General features: G+C 37.0%; 1 protein-coding gene across 1 annotated transcript in view; it reads left to right on the top strand.

The window, feature by feature from the left end:
* The window catches only part of lrfn3 (leucine rich repeat and fibronectin type III domain containing 3), a 273,218-nt gene that overhangs the window by 170,462 nt on the left and 89,757 nt on the right, over positions 1-12,999 (top strand). Inside the window, exon 3 of the mRNA XM_018096347.2 lies at positions 8,295-8,344. The gene's annotated coding sequence lies outside the window, so the exon portion shown is untranslated. The remainder of the gene's footprint in view (positions 1-8,294; positions 8,345-12,999) is intronic.

Raw genomic sequence — 12,999 nt, 5'->3', positions numbered from 1 at the left:
AAAAAATGTGACTTGATTAAAATGGAGGCTATGGGAGATGGCCTTACTGCAATTCAGAGCTATTTGCATAAGGAGTTCTCTGGATAACGGATCCTATACCTGTATTGGCATAGAAGATGCACTGCAGCTCATGGTGTCAAGGAAAAATAAATCATTGGATATTAGCATAAGTTAAAGCATTTAAGAAAGAAAGAGAAGAACATTCAACGAAGAAAAGCTGTCCTTCTGTAACTTTGCTCTGACATTGGCCTGATTTCACTAAATAAAAGGAACTAGATTTCACTGCAGACATACCTTCTATAATGAGCTTATTATAACAGATCGATCCTTGTAGGCTTTCTGGGGATGCAACTATCAACACTGGTTTATACTAGCCTGGGGAGTGCAGATAATACAGACACTAAATGATGCTGTTCTAGATATTGTTGCAGAATAATTTAAAATAAGGTGCTTGGTTTAATTGCAACAAAATATTCACTTTATCCTAATATGTATGCATTTTCTAGCTAAAATAAAAACACAAACAGTCTCCACTGATATGTAGCCAGAAATCGGGCTTGATCAGGATCGGGGACCACATCGGCTCATTGATGCAGTCCCCAATCCAATGGAAAAATCAAACCTGCCCATATTGAATCGGTCTAAAGGATAGATATTGGCAGCTGAAATCAGCCACATTAAGGGGCACATTCATTAAAGTACAACAGATCTGAATACAATTTTTTTTTATTTTTTTAACGTTTACAACTTATTTTCTGCGATATCAAACGTATTTGTATTAAAACGAACAGAATTTTTGTGACTTTTGCAAACAATTTCGTGATTCGGATTCATACTTTAACGAATCTGGCCCTAAGTCTTTGCTTCCAAAGCAAGTTCAACATGCAAAAAATATTTAGGCTACATGGGTGTTCAGCATGGTATGCTTCTTTTGATAGCACCCATGAGGGTGTGCAGCAGCTAAAATACTGTATCTGTACCTAATGCATTTGGATGTGTCTTTCAATATGCAGTATTTTTACTGTGTTTATCCTACACCTATCACAAACTCAATGCACAATGAAAGCATATTACACACCCTGCTAAGTAATGTACTATAAAATTGTAGGCACAGAAAGGGTAAGACTTGACCTTTAATAACAGAACGTATGCCTCCTCTGTAAGACTGCATACGCCTTAGTGCTGGGAATAAAATTATTTTCATTATTTAGTAAAATAAAATTATACCATATTATAATATTTGCTAAAAAATTGATTTATCCAGTACGTACTGTACAGAAAATGGTCATTTAAAAAAATAAATAAAGAATACTAAATAACCTAACCTGCTGACATTATTCTCTTAGCTTATGTAGGTGTCATACTGAACAAGATTTTAGTTTTGATGGCATGATGCTGTGGCACTGCAAAGTGTTGCTAGATCAATAAACACTTCCATGAATTTATAATGTCAGAACAGCATGTGTAAGGTATCCTTACTGAAACTCAATCAGAGAATGCAATGTCTATTTCAGAGCATAGAACCTCTTCAAGTAATCAAGCTACAGTTGTGATCTCATTGCATTGATAAATAGGCATACATCATAAACATCATCAGACTGGATTGGTTGTATGACCAAACAACTCCCAAATTAATCAGGGCACTTGAGAGTAAGCAGGGTAATGCAAAAACAGTGGGGATTTTGATAGTATGGAATGGTTGATTAATTGATTGTTAAGACCACATCTATATACAGTAAGGAGTAAAGGAAAAGCCAAATGATTAGGATTTCAAAGTTAGCATGAAGTTTGTAACAGTTGATGTGTTAGTTGAAAGTAGTGGAGATGTGAGAAATACTATACCCACATGCTAAATTGGATTTACACATTAGATGACTGGATAAAGATACATAATAACAATTTGTTGCTGTTATTTCTCTGTACATTTGTACATTTGTAGAGGCAGGGACATAAACCTTAGTGGTAAAAAAAGGCAATTAAACAGTGATATACTGTAGGCATGGAGGTCTTTATGAACATAGACATAGGTGCCCTCTCTACACGTGAGCACCAAACTGCTGCCCAGTATACTAAGGGAAGATTTATCAACGTTCGAGTTTGGTGTTTTTTTTACTAAAAAAACTCATTTGAATTATGGTTCAAAAACTCGAATGTCTGGAATTTATGAAAAACAAAAAACCTAAAAACTGGAATGGAAAAGTTCGCCATCTAAAAGTTTGCGACTGGGAGTTGCCTTAGGCAAAATCAAGCTATATTTTCAATTCGAGATATTCCAGTTTTTGCATTTTTTTCCAAGTTTGTAAAAGCAAAAATTCAAAGTATTAGAGTTTTATAATTTGAACGAGTTTTCCTTATCATTAAATAAGCAAGCATTCAAAATGTGAGTTTATTTGAATTAAATATAAGACTTTTGTGTATGGGGATAACTGGTCATGTGACTGTTGTAGTGGATGCTGCATATAAATGTCTCTTTCATGTAAATTAAAGTAATGTTTACATATCCTATGTTATATCTTGGTAGAGATAATGGGCCAGATTCTATTTGATGAGAAAAGCTTATTTAATTCCAGCTCTTTCTACAAAACAAGGTGTAATTCAATGAGAAAAACTAATCTCACTGTTTATCACATGAAAACTCTGTTGCAGTCTGTGGGTAAAACTGGGACTAAACTAAGAGAAATTGTTTCCTCAAATTAAATCTCAGCCATAAGTTTTCATGTAATAACCATAACATAAAGATTTCTTGTTGATTTGAATCTGGCCCATAATAACTTATATTTTATAGAGAAAAATAAAAAAAAAATGTCAACCAAGTGAATTCAAGCACTTAATTTTTAAGGCACATGTTAATTTTCTTATACTACTCCTAAATTCAGAGATCTTTGTTTCTTTGGGTGGGTTGTAAAACATGCAAAATGTAAATATTCAGCAATTAAACATGTTTTCACAGAGTTAGAAAATCTATTGAATTCCCAGATATGTACACTTGCAATAAATGTATTGGTTTAAGTAAAAATTCACCTTTTTTCTTCACATGCACATGATAAACCATACAAAGTGCTGATTTTAACAGAGAAGCTGTCAAGTGCATTTTTCTTTAGGTACCACCTTGACATTAAAATTGCTTGCCAGTCTGGATAATGCTGAAGGTCCCTTTCTGCTCTTACAAAAAAAAGATGTATGGTACTACCATTAGCAGGACTTTGTAAGAGAAATATTGTAAAGAAAGCTGTTATTTTTCTTTAATGTTTGGTAAAAAGTTGATCTCTACAGTGAGGTACACAAGGGCCTTAAAAAGAAAATGGAATGGCATGGAATAAATACCTGAACGAACAACACATCATGCAGCTTTTTCTGTTTTGTGAAAACAGAAACATATGCTGTGGCCCTTGTTTGAGGTAAAATGTAAGGAGCTTACTCACATGAAAAAAGTAGATGCTAATTAAATATCCTGTTTTAATAGCTCATATATAATAGCATACAGTTTTGCTTGTCACTAGAAGTCATAAGATGTGTCTACAGACCTCCAGCTATTTCTGTAGAACAGTGATCCCCAACCAGTGGCTCGTGAGCAACATGTTGCCCACCAACCCCTTGGATGTTGCTCTCAATGCCCTCAAAGCAGGTGCTTATTTTTGAATTTCTGACTTTTGGACAAGTTTTGGTTGCATAAAAAAAACAGAGCCTTCTGTAGTCTGCCAGTCTACATAGGGGCTGCCAAATCACCAATTAGAGCCTCTATTTGTAACCCCAGGAACATTTTTCATGTTTGTGTTGCTCTCCAAAAATTGTCGCAAGAATAGTTGCGGGCATCAAAAGAATAGTAGCGGGTGTCAAAAGAATTGTCACGGGCGACAATTTTTTTTTTGCCGCACGACATTTTCGCCATTGTGCGCATTTTTCACCATTTTGCAAATCTTTTTCGGCGAAGCGAAACGGGACAGATTCGCTCATCACTATTCTCCAACTCTTTACACGTAGGTTCAAACTCTGAATGTTTTTTTTTTTTGTATTCAAGTAAACTCTGAATGTTTTACTAAAAGCTAAAAGAAAAGAGTGGGCTGTATTTGGCATAAGATAGAGAGGGCTTGGCCAAAGAAAACTCATTTATGAAAACAGAGTTTTAAAACAGGTTTTGCTGACATTTAACTTCAATATCAAAGTCCACATGATGAACATTCAAGTTTTGATTAAAAATATTGACTTTTTTTTAAAAATGTGTACTTCAGAAAATTTCAGCACATCATTTGCATTTTAACTAAATTAGAGCTGATTAAAATGCACCAAATTCTTTTGCAATACACTTTAGTATGGGCAGCTGAAAATGGATGCTTGAAGGACACTAACAAGGGGAGATATCAAGCAAACAGGGTTGGGTTATTGGCAAGTGCAGAAGAAACCTAAAGGAGAATTGTTTGCTATAAATCATTCACAGTTTTTATTTCACATTCACATAGGGGGTTTATCAACATTCACAATTTGAGTTTTTTGTGCTAAAAAACATGAATTTGAATTATGGTTCAAAAACTCAAATGTAAAACTTCACCATCTAAAAACTTGTGAGTTTATATATAAGTCAATGACTCTTATATAGAGTCAATGGGAGTTGTCCTAGGCAAAGTCAAGCCATATTTTCAATTCAAAATATTCAAATTTCGAGTTTTATTTGAGTTTGTAAACTCTAAAATTCAAGGTATTCAAGTGTTTTTTATTCAACAAGTTTACCACATTAATAAATAGGCAAAATTTTTCAATATGAATTTTTTTTCGATTTAGAGAAACAAACTGGTAAATTAGCCTGTTAGTAAAGATCTACATCAGTCAACAGTCCTTGGAAACAGTGGTATTGTAAATTCTTGGACTGGATGCTTTCTGTTCTCATGTACCTCTAAAATGTGTCTTGCCCACCAAGCCTGCCAAGATAATATAAAATGAGAGGGAGGCAGGGTCTTGGCTGTTTGAACATTATGTAGCTTTACCAAGGTTTCCATATGTTTGGGAATTTATGCTTGTGTAATAAAGTGGCTGGGTTAGTTGTAGATGGATGATATGTTTCTCCCAGGATGTTGCATAGTGGGAACATGGAATACTTACAACCCCAGCCCTTTAATACAGACCTTAGCAGCAAGGTAATTGCTGCAGCTGACAGCCTTTTAAAAAGACTCCAGTGTGGGGAGGGGGAGATCTCTCCCCCACTACACAGGTAGCAGGAGCTGCACTGCATGGGAAAGGTACTGATGATTGTCCTGATTTTGCTTTCTTTTGTTAAGTTGGAGTTGGAAAAGCCACCCAACTGTAGTTAGGCTGCCAACTGTGTTTAGCCAGCTCTCTGGTGCAAGGGTTTATTTTCCTCATTTTGTGTTTGTTACTGAAGTTTTGTAACAAAATAAACTGCAGGCACTTGCCTTTAAGAGAGCAACTTCTGTGACTGCTTTGTTTACCCTAAAAGACTGTCGAAAGTGGCCCTAAGACCCAGATCCCCCTGTATGCTCAAGTGTCAGACTTGTTTGATACTGTGCATAAAAGTTTTTTGTTACCCATTATCCAATTTAATAGCAGGAGCAGCCTGTTTTCAAAGTAGGATGTTTTCCTGGCTTGCCATGACAAAGCCCTAGGTTTGGTACACTGACAAGTGACAATTTTCCTGGGAAAATTTGATCAGGTAGGATGCAGAAGCTTTGAATCATAAAGAAGACACCATTATCTCCCCAAAATACAGACATTTCAGGGTGAAACCTTTGATGTTTGACTACTACTATACATACATAGTTATATAGTTAAGTTGGGTTGAAAAAAGACCAAAGTCCATCAAATTCAACCCTTTCAAGTGAACCCAGCACACACAAACCTATACTGATCTATCTATACACTCACATACATAAACCATATATACCAACATTGATACTCTTAACAGAGAAGATTGTTCTATTAATTCTTATTGTTCACAATGAAATCTTTGGCAGTGAAGGTAAATGTAATTGTGTATTAAACCTTAGTTATGATAGTGACCACAGTCACAGTCACAGTCTTCTTCTCAATATAGATTTTAATTCCATAATGGAATACAGGTATATGACATGTCATCCAGAATGCTCGGGACCTAGGGTTTTCAGGATAAGTGGTCTATCTGTAATTTGGATCTCCATACATGTCTAATGAAAAATCATTTAATCATCAAATCAAACAGTAGCACAGTGGCAGCAAAACAATCCTACCTGGTCTATTATTATGGAGAAAAAAAGGAAACTATTAAAAAAAAAATTATTTACTTATAATGAAGCCTATGTGAGATGGCCTTCCTGTAATTTGGAACTCTGGATAACTGGTTTCCGGATAACAGATCCTATACCTGTAATACATTGTAATTATTTCAGCTTAATCTCTTGTTGTTACAAACTGAAACCTCCCAGTGATTGTTCCCAATACATTTCCCAATAAATCACTGCATGATCCAGAGCGTGATATGCAATTGTCTGATGTAGTCTGAACCTATTAGCTAGGCCTGCACACAGACCTAAACGCTCTACTTCTGTATAATTGGGGTGAATAAGTGCAGACGAATGTAATGTACTTTAATGAAAGCAAATGTGCAATTTTTGCCTATCCTGTAATTTTTCTCTGTTAGAAGCAAAACATTTTTCTCCCGTTGCATGGCATGACCCTGACCAATAAAGTGGAGATCTTATTAAAAGTGTATTTTATGTTATTCAGTTGTATGAGTTCTTATTAATCCTGTAATTGGACTTGTGACAATAATCCAAAACACTTTTTTCTATTGTTGTGTCTCCTTCTGAAATGCTGGCTGAACAATGTCCTGTTGAAAATAAATACCATGGTGACTTGTTACAAAGACTATAACACAGCTCTTTTCTTTGCTTTTTTATGAATTACATTTGGCAGCTATGCACTTTAACCATGCCCTTTAGCTATGGCCTTAAAGTATCTCTGCATCTTTGCTCCCTATGTGGCAAGTGGGAACTATAAATGTGATGTACCAATGTTACCCAGTGGGTCCAGCAGCTTTTGGTATAAAAGGAAATCTATACCCCCAAACAATGTAGATCTCTGTAAAAATATATTGTATAAATAAGCTCATATGTAAAACCCTGCTTCATTTAAATAAACCGGTTTCATAAAAATATAATTTGTTTAGTAATATGTGCTATTGGGTAATTCTAAATTGAAAATTGCCATTTTAAAAATTAAGGGCCGCCTACTGGGATCATAGGATTCACAGTGCACACAAACAAGCCAGGGCACACACATACATGCTAGGCCACGTCAGTCAATTAATGGACAGTTCTGTCTTTGGCTCCCACACTACTTCCTGTTACAGTTAGAGCTGCATTATTTCTGGTCATGTGATCTCTGAGGCACACAGCCCATCACTAAATGGTGGATCAAGGATGTAAAAGGGCATTATTTACTATCTTTTAGTTGGGTATTTATTCTGGGGGTATAGTTTTCCTTTAAGGTGCAATGTCTTTGACTTCTAATGTAATGAATAGGAAGGCCTATCATTTTTAGGCTTAATCAATGGTGTGATGCACTTCCAGGTATGATAAATAGAATTTACCAGTCTTTTAATCCACTTAAAGCAAAGGGGACAACATATAATAATCCATATGCTTCAAGCAATCTCCAATGTTCATTTCTCAGCATACACTAAGAAGGTTGAAGATGGGTCAGAAGAAGTAGGTCAAGAAGTAAATAACTGTAGTTCTTGAGAAGCAGCATAGAGCTATTTAACTGGTACATCTCACTGTGGTCTGCTTCCACTATAGAAAATGTATACTCCATTTAAAGATTGTGGGAAACTAATTAGTTTTTTGAGGTTGGTTATTTATTGAATTCTTTGGTTGTTGCCAACTGGTGGGATTTTCTATTTTTGGAACACAATGTAGCACAAATTTCATACTAAAAAGGGCTGCTTAATTTTTGACCTCTAAATTCAAGCGAGCAGTAGATAGACAACATGAGACTGACCCCTGAAACACTGGTTAGCTTTTGCATCATTAAAATGTGCAACCTAGGGAGTGCTAGTGAAGGCTACGCACTGCGGGCTTTGATGTCCACACCTGCATTTTGTGCCAGATTTTTAAACCAGCACAAGGTGCACAGTACAGCTTTCACAACAAAAAAGAAAAAGGAAAAGCACATTCCAGCGCTTAAACCCATAAGAAATGCAAATAAGGGCTACAGTGTATGGGTATAGATGTAAATATTGCAGTGTGTGTATAGTTATCCTAAATAATTAACTGTTCCCCCCCTCCTCTCTCTCTCTCCCTGAACAGCTGGGGTGTCTGTTTGACTGGACAAGTGTTGTTAGATCTTGGTGACTAAGGTAAGCACATTTCACTAATATGCTTAAAGTTAAAGGTTCTATGCAAAGGAACTGTTAACAAATATGTATATCTTACCTTGACCATGGGTTATCACCGGATAAATGTGTCTATACAGCAGTGACATTTTGTACTAACTGTACAACTCTCAAATGCTATTGCACGGCTAGGGTGCTTAGTGCTGTAATATTTTCCACCAACTATCCACTTTACAGAAACTCTTCTATCCATTGACTGAAGTGTTAAAATTTTCATTAATTTAAAAAAATAAATAAACATAAAAAGGATGGTTGTGTGAGCACTTGAAGGCTAAGTTAAAATATATAAGTACAAAGGAAGTGCAACTGATCTGACCAAATTAAGCTACAACCATACAAAAGAGAGGGATTGATCAATGCACATTCCCTGGTCCCCTGAGCAAGTTCATGCATTTTGAAAAATTGAAAAGCAACCATACCAGATCAATGTAAACCCCCTGTGGTAGTCCTACCCCAGGTAGGTAAAGCCTCCTATATTGTATGAATAATGTAACACAGGTACTCTATGCAAAAGGTTACTATTTCCTAGCATCATAGAGTGAGGATAGCTGTTGTATGGCTGCTACTATGAAAAGAAAGTTAGATCCCACTGATATAACATTTAAGGATAAACACTTGTCTGGCTTGAAACACAACGTAGGAGACAGAAAAATGTAAGGATGATGGCAGACCTGGCGTAGGGCAGATACTTTTGGCAAGCGGAAAAACATTTGCCAAAAATATGCCCCCCTACTGTAAAAATCGCCTACCTTTTTACAGTAGGAGGGCGTATTTTCGGCAAGCGTTTTTCCGCTTGATGAAAATATCCACCCTATGCCACGTCTGCCATCAGCCTTAAGATTTAGGGTTACAATTTATAAGATTCAGGGTGCAGAGATCACAGTGCTTATATACTGTAACTGCATTACTGACTACAAGTAAATGAAAGTAAATTATTTTAACTTGATGATAAAAACTGCAGTTTAGCAACACTGACCTATTGCAAGTCTGTGTTCTTTGTGCACATGTAATCTCCCCAATCCTACCCCCTGCAACAAAATGACTATTATTGCTAGTTATTATCTACAGATCTCTATAAGCTAGTAATTACAACTATAGCAGGCCCAGAGGGCTTTAGCTCACTAAAGCACATTTGTAGTAAGACTTAACTGACACGTTCTTCTTCTTACTATTGATCTCAGCTGGGTAACACTAATATAATAATGAAGTCAAATTCTGCAAAATTTGACAGCATAGCTAATTATTTTGCTTCTAATTATTACCCTTTAGCTGCAATGCAATTATATTATATGTATTTATATTAACTCACTTAATTCACTAATGTGGACAGAAACCTTAACGGTAGGTGAATGTAGAGGACCATATGGCATACACCCACTGGTAGCATTGGAGCTTATCAGCAATGTACTGGCCTGTACTTGTTCCCACCTCTTTAAACACACATACACATCAGAGGGGAAATCCAGCAATATGCCTACAATGGTAAAATTGTATATTTTCAGCATATCTTGGGAGGTTGCCACCAAACCTAGCAGTTCCTAGGTGGCAATTGTATCCCTAGCAGAAATGTAGTTTGCAGGTCATACATTCCTACACTTCTTTAGTCCTCTAAGCAGTATTGTTTTGTTATGAACTTGAACCTGACCCACTTCATCGTGTCTAGGACATTGTGCACATTGTTTGCTGACTGCTGTGACTCTCTTTGTTACATACAAGAACTCAACTTTCATTTATCTTGGCCTGGCAGTTGACCTTGATGATCTATGTTACTGTAGGCCCTACAAGAAATATTGTGCTGTTGTCTGTTAGCATCCTCCTGATTCTCATTACCATGCAATAGGATCAGACATTAACACAATCCTAACCCCATATACTAATTCCTGGTCACAGGGCATTGAAAAAGCAAGTCAAAAGTGAGTCGGTAAGCAGAGCATTGACTGCAAGGCATTTTACTTTACAGGTTACTGTCAAAAATTTCTTAGAGGTCTGTTCTAAGATCCCACATATCCTTGACCTGTTTATTATTTTATGACCCTGTAGTTAAAGGACATGTAAAGCCTACATTTGCCTACAGTGTACAGTTGGGCATGTCTCCCCCACCCAAATGACATTATTTGTACTGAATGTATCCCCTCTGTTTGCCAGCATCATCATATTTTCCTAAAGCAAGTAGCAGCTTTCACCCGGTGGCCATTTTTCCTCTGATCTGCAAAACAGCATACACACACACAGACCCTTATTCATCATACATTTCATCAAGAATACAGGCTCACACAGGCAAAATTGTCTCTGATAAAAGTTCTGCTTTGTTTGAGCTGAGCTCAGTAGAGGAGGTTAGGAGAAAAAAAATTGAAGCAGAAAGCTAGAGCTTAGAGTTTCTATGGGAACCAGCAATTGCCATCTTTTCACTGGCTGCTAGACTAGAAGGCATGTTTAGTAATCTGAGCTTAGAACAACTGAGCATGCCCACAAGCCAACAGCCAAAGCAAATTCCTGAGGGAGGGGGCCGAGTGGCTTACAGGAGGAGAAGGAAATCTAAGTGATTAAGGGAATGCTGCAGCCTTACTATTTACCTCTGGACAACCAGAGTGGCAGGTATTGAAAGATTTCAAAGAGGCTATTTACTGATTACATTTTTGTGTGGGGTTTACATGTCCTTTAATATATAGAGTATTGCCATGCTATGTGTTACAGAATTATTCTAATCTATCAAGATAGAGAAATTGTTTAAAAGAGCAGGTAAATGGTTTCAAACTACATACAGTATATAAGATTAAGTATATAAGATTTTTGCAAAAATAAATGAGCAGAGCCATTTCTAGATAATGTGTACTGTGGGGATTTAGCTCTTTAGGTAGAGGCGTCCGCTCCTTTCACACAAGTAAGAGACAGGTACACAGGGATTCCAGCTGAATTCTGGTGTAAGTTTATTTAACACAGCAGGCTTGACAGCAAATAAAAGTTTATAGAGCTGATATCCCAAATACAACCAAAAGTAGCAGTCTTGCTGAAACTGAAAACTGTCCTTCCCGGGGGACACACACAGCCACACTTGGGCAGAATAAGCCAATATAGCAAACTGCAGGTTACACACACAGTTTTTTATAGGATTCCTGTGCTTTCTCAGAAGCGGCTGCACTTCAGTTCCTCAGTCTTTAGGGCAGCATACAGTAACTGGTTCTTGCTACTAGGCCATCCACCTCTGTGGACAAATATTCCTCTGGCTCTCAGAGGTAACTGTGAAGAACCAAAATAGTTTCCAACAGGTCCCAAACACACTTTTCCCCAAACAGGATAAGTTCCACACTGCAGCTCCAGTGTCTCACCTCTTTCTCAGGAGAAAGCAGCCCAGACACTACCCTTCGAGAACCTTTCAACTCCAGGTGAGGCTAATCACCCCTTAGGCTGATGGCAGACGAGGCGTAGGGCAGATATTTTCGCCAAGAGGAAAAGCGCTTGCTAAAAATACCGCCCTACGCCTCCTACATGTGCCTGCACCCGTATGAATGAGATACGCTTGGGTGCAGGCACATGTAGCCGAAATACACATAAAAACGCGAGAGAATGCAAAGAGAGCGTCCAGCTGCACAGTCCCCTCATTTCATAGCCCTTTGTGCTGCTTCATAGAGGATTCTGGGAGGAATATACTTTACTTCTATGATTTTCCCAACCATGCTACAGTACTATTTATTAAACTGTGTGGGAGAAAAGGTGAAAAAAAATAAAAAAAAAGTTATGTAAAATAAGTGATATTTATAAAGCTGTGTATTTCTTCTTAGCATTATCCATTAAAAAAGAGCTAGCCACAGTATTTATAAAGGTATGCGTTTCTTTTACACTACTATATTTACACCACCTCAAACTTTAGCAGTGCAAATAATGTCAGCTGAAAATATTGAGGTGGCAAGTCATTCCAGGGAAAGATGATGCATAAAAAAGCAAGTTAAAATTGGCAGGTGAGAATACCATTTCTTACACAGCATTGTTCAAGCAGCTGCTGCTTTTTGGGCTGGAAATTAACAAAGAGATATTCAATTGTTTAATTGCAGCTTGATAAATACACTGGAATAACTGGCATTCAGATAGCAAATGTGTTCTGTGTTTGATTGGTGCTTTTTTTTACACAGCTTGACAAATAGACCCCAAAGTGTACCTACACAATAGAGAAATACATTTTCAGTCCAAAGTTGATTTAACCTTCTCTCAGTCTCAGTGTGTGTTGAGCCAATCCCATATTTGCATCTCCCTAAGGACAGCTGTGTTAACCCTATTGTTGCAGTTGACTTAAAGCCTCAAATCTACTAATTTAATTGCATTTGAACCAAGGAATATGAGGAGGGATGTAATTATAGGTCCAGGACATATTTTAATGCCAAGAAAATATTCATTACTGCCGAGGGAAAATGTGTAATACCACTGGGAAGCATTCTGTAGCTAAAGGAGCCTAGAGTGATTCATTTAATTAAAGCTGCTTCCTCCTTGAGCAAGTCAGTCTGGTCACTTTTTCCTGTAATTCATGCAGCATTCAAGTCAGTGCAATTTCCAAAGTGTTAACACATGACCAGTAATCAAGAGCTCTGGCAATGCATTGAACAGAATAAAATGAAACCAACAGTTTA

Source organism: Xenopus tropicalis, chromosome 8, assembly GCF_000004195.4.
Source record: "Xenopus tropicalis strain Nigerian chromosome 8, UCB_Xtro_10.0, whole genome shotgun sequence".
NCBI lineage: Eukaryota > Metazoa > Chordata > Amphibia > Anura > Pipidae > Xenopus > Xenopus tropicalis.
This window is presented reverse-complemented; position numbering and strand designations above follow the sequence as displayed.